Source organism: Bos grunniens, chromosome 1 (assembly GCF_055505025.1).
Source record: "Bos grunniens cultivar Pamir isolate PY7600 chromosome 1, Bosgru_T2T1.0, whole genome shotgun sequence".
Lineage (NCBI taxonomy): Eukaryota > Metazoa > Chordata > Mammalia > Artiodactyla > Bovidae > Bos > Bos grunniens.
In genome coordinates, this window is record NC_141165.1 from 135,449,486 (window position 1) to 135,466,540 (window position 17,055).

Genomic DNA, 17,055 nt, shown 5'->3' on the forward strand with positions numbered 1-17,055 from the left:
TGGGCTGCCGTCTATGGGGTTGCACAGAGTTGGACACAACTGAAGAGACTTAGACTTAGCAGGCATTTATGGGCTTCCCAGGTTAATGGCAACCACTCCAGTAGTCTTGCCTGGAGAATCCCATGGGCAGAGGAGCCTAGCTAACTACAGTCCCTGGGGTCACAAGAGCCGGACACGACTTGGTGACTAAACCAGGTGGCACTAGTGGTAAGGAACCTGCCTGCCAATGCAGGTAGACATAAGAGATGCAAGTTTGATCCCTGGGTAGGGAGGATACCCTGGAGGAGTGATGGCAGCCCACTCCAGTATTCTTGCTTGGAGAATCCCATGGACAGAGAAGCCTGGCAGGCTACAGTCCATTGGGTAGCAAAGAGTCAGACACGACTGAAGTGACTTAACACCCATGCATATAGTACGTATATATAAACAGAGATGTTAAAAGATGGTCATTTAAATGTTAACGAGCTTCTGAGAGATGAAACTTCAGGTAAATTTCAGTCTTTCTTTACACATTTTTATACTTTCTTTTTACAATGAGAATGCATTATTTTTATCAGAACAATAAAAATATATGTTTTCAGTTAGATAATGCCTTAACATAAAACCTCACTATTGTTTCTATACAATGTTTCATATAGATTACCATAAATTCTGCAAGTGACCAATCTAAGCGATGGGAGAGAAATGTGGAGAAAGAAGCATTTGAGCCAAAATGTGCATTCTTTTTATTCCCTGCACTCTTGGATCTATTCAAATCTCATCTCCTGCTGAGGGATTCAGTGCAGAACTAAAATATGATGACTTACTTGGCAACAGCAAAAAAAAAAAAAGAGCATTTACTCCAATGCAATAAAGATAAGCAATAAGTTTCAGCGATGCATATAGTATGTTCTCTGCTCGCCTGCTTGTTCTTTCTTCTCTCAGCAGAAGTTCAACTGAAAATAAGCTCAAACAGCAATTTGCCAAATTAGCTAGTCACCTCACTTGTGACCAAATCACATCGTACAGAGAGATGCTGAACCCCAAGCTTTTGCTTTCTGCAGTATATGTAATTTGAAGAGACTTCACTTAGCAAAAAGGGTAGCCTAGCCAGTTTGAGTTATCTGGAAAAGAGATGCAGGAATAATATTTGTGCATGATATTTACACATAATTCCCAAATTAGCTTTCCTAAATAAAAAATAGCAAAAAATAATATATTTTCTCTTTCTCTTATCCTTTCCCAACCTCAGAAGAAGGTAATTGCTTAGTGAAGTTCTAAAAAGCCAGCTTATTTATTTATAAATAAACAAAAAGAAGAGACTACAGCTTCAATAAAGCAGTGGCTGGAACATGGAGAATTTGATGTATGGATGTGGGTAAATCAATCTCTTTATCCACAGAGGCTAGCCTGATTGGCCCCTGGCTTTAGTACCATGAAGGACTCTGAACCAATCATTTAAGCACAGAAGGTACTATGGGTGATTTGGGGTATTCTGATTGGCTAATATGAAGCAAGACCCAACCCTCTGGAGGAACAGATAAGTGTCCAGTGAATTGACTCATTAGGAAGATGGGCAGTCATGGAAAAAAAAAAAAAGGCAAACCAAAGTATCAGCTGTTTACTGGATTGAGATGCAAGAATTTCCCAAGCTTCACCTCTGAAGCTTATTTCGAAAAATTATTTCTAGAAGTAGCCTCTTTTTGTTTATGTTGTTGGCACAAGTCATCCCCCCTCAGAAAGGTTGACACTGATTCTTTATAGTAAATCATTTTTGTAAGCTATTAGGGAAATCAAAACGTTAGTCTTTAGTACTTCAAATTATTGATTAAAATTCTCCCACAAGATTTCTCTCCAAGCAAATACAGAAATGTCTTTTTTTGTTTGTTTGTTTTTGAAATGCACCTTAACAATTAGAACAGGTATCTTTTCTGGAAGTCAAGCCAGTTCTCCAGATACCTATATTAGTATTCTATTGCTGTGGCACATATCACCACAATTTTAACAGCTTCTAACAGCACCCACTTATTATCTCACAGTTGTCAAGGTCAGCAGACCAGGTAGGCTGGTTGGGCTCCCTGCTCAGGGTCTCCCAAGGCTGAAATTAAGGCATTGACTGGGCTGGGTTGTATTGTGGAACCTCTGGGAAATGATGTACTTCCCAGCTTATTCAAGTTGTGGGCAGAATCTAGTTCCTGTGGTTGGAGGACTGAGATCACCACTTTCTGCTGGCTGTCAGCAGGGAGCTGCTTTCATTTTCTAGAGATCACCCTGCATTCCTCCTCGGGTGGCCTCTTCATTTCAGAGCCAGAAATGGGGCAAAGAGTCCTTCTCAAGCTTTGAATCTTTCCAATCTCCTCTTCTGCCACCATTTGGAGAAAGTTCTCTGCTTTCAGGGCTCATATGAATCATTCAGGCCAACCTGGATAATCTCCCTTTCCTGGATCAGTTGTACAATAAAACATAACATAATCATTGATGCAATATCTAATCAAATCCATAGTTTCTGAGGATTATAGATTAAGGCAAGACATATTTGGAGACCACTGTAGAAATTCTGCCTACCACCTTGTTGCCTCTGCCTCCTGCCTGCCTGCCTTCCTGTCCCCCTTTGCCAGCCAAAATTTTATTCGGTGCTTGTTATGTGCTTGACAGGTGCTATGCATATTTTAAATGCAAAAAAGGACTTAACTGTCATTTTTATAACATGTACTTTGTATTGTGTTTCTAGTGGAAATGGGTATTTCAACCCTGCCAATGTCACATTATGGGCATCCCTGGTGGCTCAGATAGTAAAAGGGTCTTCCCACAATGCAGAAGACTTGGGTTTGATCCCTGGGTGGGGAAGATCCCTTGGAGAAGGAAATGGCAACCCACTCCAATATTTTTGCCTGGAAAATCCCATGGGCGGAGGAGCCTGGTGGGCTACTGTCCATGGAGTCGGACAGAGTCAGACACGGCTGAGCAACTAACACAAGGTCACAACTATCACCTAAAGATAACAGATTATCTTTAGGTGTATATTATTAATGGCACCGCTTCTGACCTCTGGATAGCCCATTCAGAGAAAAGATTCTCCTGATGAGAGAGACAAGGTTTCCTGTCTTCTGTGCTGACACATGGGTAGTGAAATGTGGACTGGCTTTCACCACAACCCACACCCTTGGCAGGCTGCCCTGTGCATGCACAGCATGGGTAACCATAAGCTGAGGCCCAGTCTGAGCCCGGCACATTCTCCAAGCCCCATCTTGCAAAGTGCAGCATCCATTTGCAAAACTTCTGCATGCATTATGCAATCTATTGCTGTGGGCCTAAATTACTGGCCTGTGTGGGATCAAGTATCTGTCTAGCACTTTCCATTAGATCAAATACTGAGGAGACTGGCCCAAGATACCAATGGAAATGTTCTACAAATTACACTATAGCTAATTAAATGAATTTTATGGTATCAATTTAAAGAGATTTTATACTGTATCTTTGATTAGATTCACATTAATCTTTTCTATTTTATGATTTAACTATAGAAACACAGAGAGGAGAAGAAACTCAGAAAAATATCTTCTGGGTATTTCTAAATTGCCCAGTCTACAATTTATAACCTAGTCCAAGAGTTAAAACCCAAAAGACAGGAATAAAGGATTTATTGTGTATACAAGTCAACAATTATAAACACTGTCATTCAAAAGTTGGGCTGTTATCTCAAATTCAAAGTAGAATTTATGAATTCCATAAACCATTCATGTTTCACTTAGCACTCTTTTGAGTCTTTAGTACTAAGACATTTGTGCTAATGCAGCACATTAGTGTCAGGATTTCCAAAGTAAGGGGCTAAATTACTCATTGTCTTGAAAGAAAAAAATTTTTTTCACTTTTATGGCATAGTAGTAATGACCAAAAAAATAACCCCCCCCCCAAAATCCAAGCCCTCCCACCCCCACCCAAATCACCTTAAAAAGTTATTGCGTCAGAAAACGCATCTCTCCAACACTCACAGTTTGTAATTTTCATTTACAGTGTTTTGCTTCTAATCTCAAACTTTAATATAACAGTCAAACATTTGAAATATGAGTCCCCAGGGGCCTGGGTCAAAGTCCAGACCAACAGATTGATACTGTTGCTCACAGGGCAGCAATAAAGACTCAGTGACTTGTCATAACATCCAGTACTTAAACCTATTTAAAGGCCTGATGTATTTGTTTGAGTTAAATCTTTTTCCAAATTAAACTTTCAGTGACACAAAAGTTTTCAATTTGACTTTTAAATTCTATTTATTTTGGATTTCCTATTTAGAAGCAAGTGGTTCATTATTTCCCTTTTGATTAACTAGTAATAAAAAAAAAATGCCATGGTGCTCACCATAAATGATACTGTCAGCCAAAGCTATTTCACTGGTTAATTATGAAGCAGATCCAACATTGAAACAATACCAGAGATCCATTCACTGAAACAAAAGCCATACAATTTAGCATTCTAGGGTGAAAAGCACAAAGTTGACTAATCAGCAACCTTATTTGCGAGGAATTTATATCTTACACTTGACGAATAAAACAAACTGTCATCACGGGTTTATTTTTTAAGCCCCTCTGCTGAAATCACATAAGTCATATACTGTGATTAGTCCATCGTCACATACATCTTCTGCACCTTCTTCATTTGCTGCAGTGGCTATTCAATAAATATTGATGCACAGAATAGTGATGCAGAAGTGCTGTCAGCTAAGCACTATCAAAGAAAGGCTCAAGGATCCATGAGCCAGAGAGTAATAAAGTAGAATAACCCATTTTATTGGCATCCCACTTGATTAAGAGGTCTAATTCTCTGATTGTTTTCCTTTAGACCAGGTGAAGTGAATATAGTACAAAGTTCCAGATGATGGACATATTGACCAAAGACCACTGGATTCATCTAGATTATGTATCTGCTAACTGCTAAGTCGCTTCAGTCGTGTCCGACTCTGTGCGACCCCATAGACCGCAGCCCAGCACGCTCCCCCGTCCCTGGGATCCTCCAGGCAAGAACACTGGAGTGGGTTGCCATTTCCTTCTCCAAGATTATGTATCTATCCTGATTTAATTCATCAGCTAAAAGCCACTTTGCTGACAAAGGTCTGTATAGTCAAAGCTATGGTTTTTCTAGTCATTGTATGAGGATATGAGAGTTGGACCATAAAGAAGACTAAGTGCCAAAGAATTGATACTTTTGAATTGTGGTGCTGGAGAAGCCTCTTGAGGATCTCTTGGACAGCAAGGAGATCAGACTAGTGAATCCTAAAGGAAATCAACCCTGAACATTCTTTGGAAAGATTGTTCTGAAACTGAAGCTCCAATACTTTGGCCACCTGATGCTAACAGCCAACTCGTTGGAAAAGATCCTGATACTGGGAAAGATTGAGGATAAGAAAAGAAGTGGGCAGCAGAGAATGAGATGGTTGGATGGCATCACTGACTCAATGGACATGAGTATGAGCAAACTCCAGGGGATAGTGACGGGCAGGGAAACCTGGCATGCTGCAGACTATGGGGTCGCAAAGAGTCAGACATGAGTGAATGACTAAACAACAAGAATCTATCCTGATTTAATTTATCAACTAAATGCCAGATATCCATTTGGTACTACGAGTCCTCTTAGGCTTGGTCTTTGGGTTTAAAATGCATTCTTTTATTATTCTGTGGCCTTTGAGAAGTAGGAGGTAGTGGGAAAAGTTGTTGTGTTTCAGTTGCTAAGTCATGTCTGGCTCTTCGAGAACCCATGATTTGCAGCACGCCAGGCTCCCCTGTCCTTCATTATCTCCTGGAGTTTGCTCAGATTCATCTCCATTGAGTCAGTGATGATATCTAACCATCTCATCCGATGCTTCCCTTACTCCTTTTGCCTTCAATCTTTCCCAGCATCAAGGTCTTTTCCAGTGAGTCAGCTCTTTGGATCAGGTGGCCAAAGTAAAGTGGAAAGAGAGCATGATACAATTTTTCTTTTCTTCACATGGCTCCCCATTTCCTGTTTTTATCCTGGAAGGTGTTTTTGTAAACTTTCTCCAGTTTATACATTACATTTTCTAAAGCTAAAGAGAAAGGCTGCATTCTATTTCTTCAGTTTTTGGTTTTTCATACTACACTGGCAAAAAGAAATGGAAAACGTAGTTGTACAATACAAGTGGAGAATTCCTCTAGTATCTGGGTAAGTCAAGAGGGAGCACTGAATCCAGGCATGAATTACACAATCTCTTATATTCTTTAATTCTCTGAACTTGGGTTCATACAGCATTATGCAAGGTTATCATTGGTCTTATGAATCTATATTTTTTCTATTGTTGTCTTTTGGAAAATCCATAGATTGACTTATTTTATGACATTAAAAAAATCAAACTCTGAAAAGAAAATTAGCAACTTCATATGAAATTTTCAGGGGAAAAATTGTATACAAAATTCAGTTGTAAAAGTGTCAGATAGCATGCACTAAAGCTAATTAATGTACCAACAGATAGACCAAGTTCCAAAAGGACTGATAAGTGTTTTCTAAACAGTGAGAAAGTTATGTTGAGTAGAAAACTATTTGGGCTTAAGTAGCTATTTTTCTTTAATAGAGAAAGTGGAACACACACACACACACACACACACAAAGAAACTGGCAGCAAGAGGGTTATGAACACTGAAAAATGTTATTGAAAGGTTGACTTAGATATTATGTGGTGATTTAGATAACATAAAGGAATTTATTGCAAAAAAAGAAAGATAGCACTCATCTAGTTTTTGGAACCAAATCACTTCAATTTCAGAAGACTTCTCACTCTAAACTATTATTCTATTTTACCATGTATCACACTAGAGACTAGAGTAAAATAAAAGGGAAAAAAAATGTATTGGAAGTGTGAAAAGTGAAAATATTTATTGCTTAGTAGTGTCCAACCCTTTGCAACCCCATGGACTGTATCACACCAGGCTCTTCTGTCCATGGAATTCTCCAGCAAGAGTACTGGAGTGGGTTGCCATTCCCTTCTCCATGGGATCTTCCTGACCCACGGATTGAACCCGAATCTCTTGTATTTCAGGCAGATTCTTTACCATCTGAACCACCAGGAAAGCCCTACTGGAAGTATATGAGAATACAAGACACAGGTTTGGATTTTATTTTAATAGTCTACGAGTTGAAAAGTAACCAATTTTCTTTAGTCTAGGAATGGAAATGTACCTGGTAAGGAGGAAACTTAGCTAGCGCCATCGTGCCAAGCTGTCTGCTTTGGTAAGGAAAAAAATCTGCACACTGAAAAATACCGTGAGACAAAACAAAACCAAACCAAAAAACCCAAACGCCTCGTATGTCAATCGTCAATCCTACAGGCTAGAAATTGTTGAGGAATGTACAAATGGTGAGAGTTCTTTTTGCATACTACTCTGTCACTTTCTGTCTTTCCTTCCATTGTCACTGGGACTGTGAGTGTACAGTAGTAACACTACCAGCGACTGGCAAGCGGAACACAACCTAACAGGGTCATCTGGGAGGACCCCTTCTCACTTAGGAATTTTTATGTCAGGGCTTCCTAGGTGGCGCTAGTGGTAACAAATCTGCCTGCGAATGCAGGAGACACAGGAGACGTGGGTTGGAAAGATCCCCTGAAGGAGGGCTTGGCAACCCACTCCAGTATTCTTGCCTAGAGAAGCTCATGGAGAGAAAAGCCTGGCTGGCTACAGTCCATAGGGTTGCACAGAGTCGGACACGACTGCAGCGACTTGGCACGCAAGCATATCAATGGAAAAGGAGAATAGACTTCCCCAAAGATGGTGGAGGAGCTCAGAGCTCAGGCTTGAGTCTGCCTGCTAAGCAGGGTAGCTGCGTGATTTGGGGAAGTTAATAAAACAGTGCCTTAATTTGCTCATCTCTAAAATGAGAATAACATAGTACACGTTCCTAGGGCTAATGAGAGGATTAAATAAAGATATGAGAAGCACTTAATAAAGTCTCTAAACCATAGGAAGTGCTATATCTGTTACCTTATATGTTGTTGTTATAGTAAGAAAATTTGAGGAAGACACCAGGTTTCACTTTAAAGTATGGATAATTGAATAACTTTTTATACCAGCTCCCTACAATGCAGTGAGAAGAAAATTAATTATGGATGAATTTCAGCAAAACTAAGGACTTCAAACCAATGCAAATATGGATTCTCCCTAATTTAGAAATTCCTCCTTCACATGGACTTGATATCAACTGTATGTTACTCATTTATTTGCTCAACAAATATTTATAGACCACTTAATGTATGGCATGATGCTGAAGCTGAAGCTCTAATACTTTGGCCACCTGATGCGAAGAGCCTACTCCCTGAAAAAGACCCTTATCCTGGGACAGATTGAAGGCAGGGGGAGAAGAGGGCAACAGAGGATGAGACAGTTGGATGGTGTCATTGACTCAATGGACCTGAGTTTGAGCAAACTCCAGGAGATAGTGAAGGATAGGAAAGCCTGGTGCATTGGAGTCCATGGGGTTGCAAAGAGTCCAACACAGCTTAGCAACTCAACAACAATGTATGGTAAGCATTAGTGTAGAGGTTGGAATACCGTAATGAACAAATATTACCTGAAAGAATGACTGGAGAGAGTAACATGGAAACTCACATTACCATATGAAAAATAGATAGCCAATGGGAATTTGCTGTATGACAGGGAACTCCAGCAGGGGCTCTGTAACAACCCAGAGAGGCAGAATGGGGAGGGAGATGGGAGAGAGTTCAAGAGGGAGGGGACACATGTATACCTATAGCTGATTCATGGTGATGATATTTGGCAGAAAACAACAAAATTCTGTAAAGCAATCTTCCCTCAATTAAAAGATAGATAAATTTAAATTTAAAAAGTAAATAAATTTTGTATTTAAACTTTTGTCTGATGTTAGGTCCATGGCATGTGGTTCAAAGGGCCAAGTCGGTCTAGATGTCTATAATGGGGGTTTGAGGAAAATGTAAAGGTGCAAGTATCTAAAAGTCAAAAACCAGATGAACCAAAAGGTGGGAAAGGATGCCACAAGGGAAATACGAGGAGGCCAAAGGTGAGCTTGGTCGTTTTGAAAATGTGCTTAAGTCTGTACTACAGAGAATAGACTGTTGCTCTCCCACTCTCTCTTCCTTCTCCTTCCTTACTCATCCATTTGTGACTATGACTTCCATGCTTCTGGACTAAATAGACATGCATAGAATGCCTGAGGGTCCTAACTATGACATAGGACATTATTTCTATTTTATGTGGTAATGACTTAAGCAACCTATTTGGAAATAAAGTTTTGAGAGCACAATCCATTTGCCTGTTGGAGTCTGTATTTTTATTATTGTTCTGATAATTTCTGGTTCTGATAGTCAGTGCCATGAATGTAGGAGAAAAAATGTTGATATTTTCATTTTCTTTATGTGTCCTACTTCCAGTTTTTTTTCCCCTGTGGAATTATTACATAGGTTAAAGGTATTAACTTTATTTTCAATAGTGAATTCCAAAATAACTCAGGGAACAACAAAAGGGACAGATGGATGGTTTATACTTGAAAAAGAGATTAATTTACTCAAATAGTACATGGCTTCAAATTGAAGAGATTTGCACATAAACAAAGCCAGAATACGAAAAAGCGAAATCTAGTCTATTCCTGTCTCCAGAATTTGCTACCAGTATGGGTCAGTAAATGACAATACTTTCACATGTATTCCTTTTCTCATTAAAAAAAAAAAAAATGGAGAGTGAGAAATGAAACAGACAATTTGTTACACTCAGAAAAAGTTTTGTGGAAAATTCGGATTCTCAAAATTGTTTTGATTTTTTTCTTTTCCATATTAATCAATGGTTATTATTCCAAAGCTAGATATTATCTGGTTCTGCCATACGATGATGATTCAAGTAACTGACAATAAAAATATTGTGTAGTTTTCATTAACACATCAAATAAACATCAAAAAATGCTCAATTTATGATGTTAAAAGTAATGTTGTCTGAGAAAGTAATAGCACATAATGGCCACTGTCATCTTGCTACTCCAAATCACCAGGGAAATAAAAATCAAGTTTTCTTATATAGGAACTTATTTTAGATATGGTTTTTTGCCCAGAATTTCCCTAGTGCTGTTTGGCATTTGATTTTTACCACCAGCGTTCTCCTCCCTATGTATCTTTGAACTAATTTTGTGAAAGAGACTGGGATCTCATACATGTCTTTTTGTGTGCTTGCTTCCAAAACACACAATTTAGCATTGCAAAATTTTGGATGTCCAGATGTCTCATACACTTTTCGTGTGATTTGTAACTTGAGGGTTGGAAGACTTTCATAAATAAGCTGCCATGTTCTGAAGCCAATCCCTGTTCTTCTGGTGTCTGATGGGGGACCTGGGGATAGTGAATGGGATTAGACAGATGCCTCTTCTTTCAAAAATCTCTTCTCTTCACTGTTTTTGAGATTTGTGCTTGTTCATTACTTGAGTCAATGAAGTGAGCTCCTTTTCTCCTGCGGACTGACGTGAACATTGAGGAAATGAGATTTGGGGGAGATGACACAGAAAAAGGAAGGAGGGACAGTTGTGTGTGTGTGTGTGTGTGTGCATACTACACTGGAGGTAGCTAACAGCTAGAAGATAGTATGAAGGAATGAGATAACTTGAGTTGAGAGAAGGTAGGTTTCTGAAAATAGGGGACAGGCTAAGAAAAAGAAATGTATAGACTGTCAATGGCCAGTTCTCTCCTTGATGTTTTATCTGGGCCCTGGGGACATCTTTGAAAGCCACTGAACACCAGGGATTTTAGAATTTGTTCCAACATGTTTTGTTGGGAAAATACCTCGGAGGACAGAGAATGGGGATGGAGACTGTATTTTACCAATGACAAACATAATAGTCAAAATGTTCTTGATTGGATAAAAATAATTGAATAAGCACATATGACTGGTTCTAAATGAACTGAGGGCTTTGCAGGGTGTGCATTAATAGTTATGCTCTTTATCCCAGACATCTGTATAAAATGTGATGAGCTACTTATTAGCAATGGACTGACTTTCTCCATGATCTCATCTTCATACACAGACTGAAATTCCCCAGCTGTGACTTACAGAAATCCTTGCTCATGTGCTATGTCATGCTCCTTCCTTATTTCAACAAATATTGACTAAGCACCTACAACATTTTAAGGAATATATCAAGTACTAAAGATACAGTAGTGAACTTGGTGCCTTTTGAAAATTTATAGTCTGGGGAAGGCAGATATTAAACACAATGTTACACTAATAGAATTATTTAAGAGCTATTGTGCTAGACCCAAGGAAGAAACATGAAACGTCATGAGAACGTATAACAGAGGGAAGCAAACTTAGTCTGCGGAACTTAGGAAGACTTGCCTACTAGGAGTTAAAAGGTTAGGGGTCCATGTGCCCCCCATCCTGAACCCCCCTCCCACCTCCTTCCCATGGCTGATGCATGTCAATGTATGGCAAAAACCATTACAATATTGTAATTAGCCTCAAATTTAAATAATTAATTTAAAAAAAAGTTAGGGGCCCAATGATCGAATGTAAGGCATTAATGGTCCCAGCAAAGGGAAAACATAGGTAGGGACCCTGACTCTTGTTTTTAAACTTTAAAATTATAGACCCACAAGAAGTTGCAAAAGGAATGTGTAGTGAACCCTTCACTAGTCTCTTCCAATGGTAGCCTCTTAACTGTAGTGTAATATGAAAACAAACAAAAAAATGATATTGGCCTAAAGGTATGATAGAAGCAACTAGTCTCCAGTTGTGACTCAGTTGTCACCAGTTTTGATGCACACTCACTTGCGTGTGCATGCATGTGTGTAGTTCATGCTGCTTGGCCCCAGGTAAACAGTTGGGTAACTCCTGCCTCAGTCAGGGTACAGAAGCATTCCATCATCACAAAGGACCTTCCTCTTGTTTTTTCTTTAGTACCTCACCAATGCCTGTCTCTGTTCCCTAGAAACCATTCGTCTTCTGTCTCTACAATTTTCTCATTTAGAAAATATTGCATCAATGGAATCATACAGTATACAACCTTTTGGAGATTGGCTTTTCTCACTAATTGTGATGCCCTTGAGACCTGTCCAAGGTTGAATGTGTCAATAGCTCATTCCTTTGTATTGCAAAGTAGTATTCCATTGTATGGATGTATCAGATTTTATTAACTCACTGGAGGGCATCTGGGTTACTTTCAGTTTAAGGCTATTATAAATAAAGCCTCTATGAACATTTATGTACCCTAATGCACTTTGAGGAGTGAAGAAAAGGCTATTGTTGTTCAGCACAAAATGAGGCTTGTTAGCAGCCCAATTATACAAAGCCACAAATCCTTTTCTGGACATGGACTATAGAAGTTCAGAAATGAATGAATAAATAATAAGAGGAAACTGCATGTAAACACACAGTGTTTTAAGGACTCTGACTTTTGCTGTTATATCAGATATCCAGATGGTTGCCGTTTCTTTTTATTTTTTTTTAATCTGTTTGTACATAATGAGGTGGTCAGACTTGAATACTAGTTTACAGATGGATGGGGGGGTATTCTATACTTGAGATAACTAATTAAGACATAATCTCTAAAAACAGGCTTACAAAAACTTTTCTTCCCTCTGTTCACTGAGAAAAAAACTTATATTTAGCCAAAGAATTTTATTGGAAGGACCAAATTGAAAACTGTCAGCTCAGATTCTGCAGCCTAAGGAAGATTCTGCCTAGTGGTATGTTGATTAAGAATGCAGAAAAGCAAACTGGGAAAACATGAGTATATTGGGTTTTCTTTAAATTAGCAGGCATGGAAAAAATGGGCTATGAGAATCCCAATCAAGCCAAGTGTCTGCAGAGAACAGGTGATCTCTGACCAGAGGAAGCATGGTTTGAAAATTGAAAACATTTACCTACTTCCTCAGCATTCACTTTCTTGAGCATATTTAATTCAACCATTTTGAGGGAGGAGGTTTTTCAGTGAGATGAAAAGAGAAAACCACCAAGGAGATTTTAGAGTTAAACCAACCCTATTTTAAGTCAGTTTATCAAAACAGTTGTTCCTAAAGGGTTTTCTGCTTATTTGAACTTCTGAGTTTTCCTGTGTCTAGAACACATCCTTACCTCTTTTTGCCAACCTGGCTTCTATCAGTCCTTCTATGAAACTTTCCATTAGAGTGATAATTTCTTTCATTGACTTCCCATTATAGTTACAGGATCATGCAGGTTTAGACTTAACGGCTGTTATATTGTCCCAATTCTTAGTCATGTATGCCCAACCAAATTTAATCTACTTAAATACTAAAGCAAATTAACAAAATATAAAGTTTGAAAAATGAGGGAGGAGCATATGGGGGAATATCCATAGTATCATTGCTCAGATTTTCCATTTCAAAAATCTTTCAAAATACTAATAATGCTCAATATTGGAGAAATGAAGGAAAATACACACACTAATACACTCTTGGTGGGTATTTTCACTGGGACTAGTCTTTCAGGAAAAGCATGTGGACTCTTAAAATTTTGTATATTTAGGCCTAATACACACACTTCTATGAATTTTTACCGAGGTAATAATTTGAGATACATACACAAATTTTACCTATTGGATTGTTTTTTGAAATATTATTCATGACATAGAAAAATAAAAATAATTTGAAAGAGAATTGAATAAATTAATTTTTTTGCAAGCATTAAATTTCAAAGAGTATTTAATGACATGAGAAAATTCTCATGTGATAAAAAAAAAATGGAATTACAGAGGACACACAGCTGTATGTATCCTGTTCAAATCAGATCCAATCCAGGCTCCTTTCTGTTTCTCTTTTCTTTCTTATTTCAGCAGTTTTGCAAAAATATCCTTTGCATCTGGAAAAATTGGGAATTGCTTTGGAAACTCACATTCTGGCTTCAAAATCTAACACACATCTATGGTTAATTTCAAATAATTGGAACAAAATACATTCAACACTAAACCCATAAATCTAAAACTACAGAGAACAGAAGTTAATCTTTTGTCAGTTGTGCATTGTAAATGTTAGTTATTACTGTACTCATTAGAAGAGATTTCCACTAATAAAATGACAAATTAACCCGCTTTATTGTACCATGATATATATTATATTGTATATAAAGCCATATTACACTTGCATATTACCTTGGAAATTATTTTGTTCCTGTAGCTGAATCTCGATATAACTTGTTCTGTCTGGAAGTAGTTGTGTGACAATAGAAAGTCTTTTTACTTTCTGGATCTCAGTCTCCTTTCCTGTGAAATGAGTAGAAATAGTCTGTCGCATTCCCAAGGCTATTTATGTCCTTTTGTTTGGGTGTGTGCCTGCACTGGTATGTTTGTGTAAAGTTAAAAAGATGTAAATTCTGAATAATAGATGAGGAATTTGAAGCATATCAGCTCTAATAACTCTTCAAGACATGATTTTTTTGACTCTGTGATTTCATGGCATATATTTTTTCTCTTGTAATGTTGTTTACCTCTTTGGAACCGGTGATGTGTCTTCTACTGACTTCTCTTCAGGTGCCTTAAAGAACACAAATACTTGTGGATAAAACAAGTTCTTATTATGAAGGCTGAGATTTAAAAGTTTGAGAATACTTCGTGTTGTGAAGGATAGGAGGAAACAGGCATTGTTGAAAACTGTTGGTGGGAATACAGATTGACTTTGGAAGGCAGTTAGGAATAATCTACCTGAATTTAAAATGAATATACCCTCTATTTAGCCATATTTAGCTAAGAATATCGTAGAAGGCGATGGCACCCCACTCCAGTACTCTTGCCTGGAAAATCCCATGGATGGAGGAGCCTGGTAGGCTGCAGTCCATGGGGTTGCGAAGAGTCGGACACGACTGAGCGACTTCCCTTTCACTTTTCACTTTCATGCATTGGAGAAGGAAATGGCAACCCACTCCAGTGTTCTTGCCTAGAGAATCCGAGGGACAGGGGAGCCTGGTGGGCTGCTGTCTATGGGGTCGCACAGAGTCAGACACAACTGAAGTGACTTAGCAGCAGCAGCTAAGAATATACTACAATTATCCTTGAAAGTATAAAGAGATTTATGTAAAAGGATATCCTTTGTAACATTCTCTCTAACAGGGAAAAAGGCATACAACTCAAAATGAGTATTGGATACATAAAGAACGGTGCAGTCATACAATGGAAAACTATTTGGCTCTTCAAAAGAATGAGTTGTATGTATCAAAATGGAAAGATGTCTAAGATATGACAGTAAATGAAAATAGCACATTGAAGAACAATTCGTATGGTGTAAATTTGTGCTAAAAGAAATATGTATTCACATAAATTAGAATAGTAAACTATTAAAATTTTGTAAAGGAGTCCTTAGGAGCAGTTGTCTCTAGAAAATGGAACTGAGAGGGGTATGTCTTGTTTTTACATATTGTTTAAATTGTTTACCATAGATATGCATTGTTCTTATAATAATGAAAGAGCAATTTTCACTTATAAGATTAGAACTAATAGATAAATTAACAAAGTTGTAATTATCATTTTTGTGCTAGATACAGTTCTCTTTTTTTGCACTATTTAATTTGGGGAGACTCCCAGAAATGTAGTGCTCAGTCATTGATATAAAAAATTATACATCAGATTGTTTTCCAAAGAATTGTACCATTTTGATATATTACTAGCACTATACGGAGAAAACGATGGCACCCCACTCTAGTACTCTTGCCTGGAAAATCCCATGGACGGAGGAGCCTGGTGGGCTGCAGTCCATGGGGTGGCTAAGAGTCGGACACGACTGAACCACTTCGCTTTCACTTTTCCCTTTCATGCATTGGAGAAGAAAATGGCAACCCACTCCAGTGTTCTTGCCTGGAGAATCCCAGGGATGGGGGAGCCTGGTGGGCTGCCGTCTATGGGGTCGCACAGAGTCGGACACGACTGAAGTGACTTAGCAGCAGCAGCAGCACTGTATAAGAGTAACAGAGTAATAGCTTTACTAGTATTATTTCTATAACAATTATTTTTATTAATTTGCAATGCAAATGTCAAATTTAATTACTGTTTTTATTCTATTAGCATTTGTGCTGCCCCATTTCCTATTTATTTTACTGTTGATAATTATGCTAAGGAAAAATCCTAAATACAAACAATAACAACAAAGAAATTTTATGACAAAGATTTTTATTCTAGAAATACCAACAATGGTAACAACTTAAAATCCATGAGAAACAGTTAATTATAGTATATCAACTCTACACCAAGGGATTATATGGTTATTATTTAGTTATTAACTGTATATGCCAACAATATAATAATGCAGAAGGAGTAAATGAAAAAAGTTAACATATAATTACTGAGTTGTTGGAGTTATGTAAGAATTATATAATCAACCATTTGTAGAAAAAACAATGGAAGGAAAGCGAAATTAATTAAAACAGCATTTTTCTATTTGTTCAAAATTTACAGAGTTCGAATTGAATTAAACAAAGGCTATGTAAGTGTCTATTGGTACAAGGTTAAGGTCAGTGCTCAATAAAGACTAGTGCCCCTTCTATACTTGCTATAAAATAGAGAATTATAAATTCCACACTTTGCCTCTTTTGTATGTTGGGAAAACCAAAATTTTCTGTCATAAAAGTGAAGATCTACTCCTTTATCTCCTTCCTAATCTTTTTCTCAGTCATGCCCGATAGGACTGTGGATCCCCAGATGGTAATTCTGTACATTACTACAATAAAATATAAAATAAACAAAAATTTTTCTCCATAGAATGCAGAAAAATGTAAGGTAGTCTGTGTTGCTCCAGAAAATTGTAAAGGTATAGAAAAGGACTGTTAACAGTCCTACCATATTGAAGAGAAAAAGCAGTGATATGGATGCCTACCATTTTGATGGATAATGAAAAGACAATTTCTCTTTCCTCTATGAAGAGCCATGACTTATGAGGTTAGAGTGAAAGCCACATACTGACTCATGGAATTGAGACTTGCACTAAAAATTAAGAACACACTAGCTTCAACTTTTCATTTATTTATCAAAATTGGCAAAAGAAACTTTTAATGATCTAGTTTGGGGATCATTTTGATTCTAAATTTGCAGTTGTTTTTCCTGAAATATCTGCGACTG

At 37.8% G+C, this 17,055-nt stretch overlaps 1 pseudogene; it reads right to left on the reverse strand.

The window, feature by feature from the left end:
- The window catches only part of LOC147380231 (histone-lysine N-methyltransferase SETMAR-like), a 44,148-nt pseudogene extending 36,954 nt beyond the window's left edge, over nucleotides 1–7,194 (reverse strand).
- Nucleotides 7,195–17,055: the final 9,861 nt, after the last annotated feature.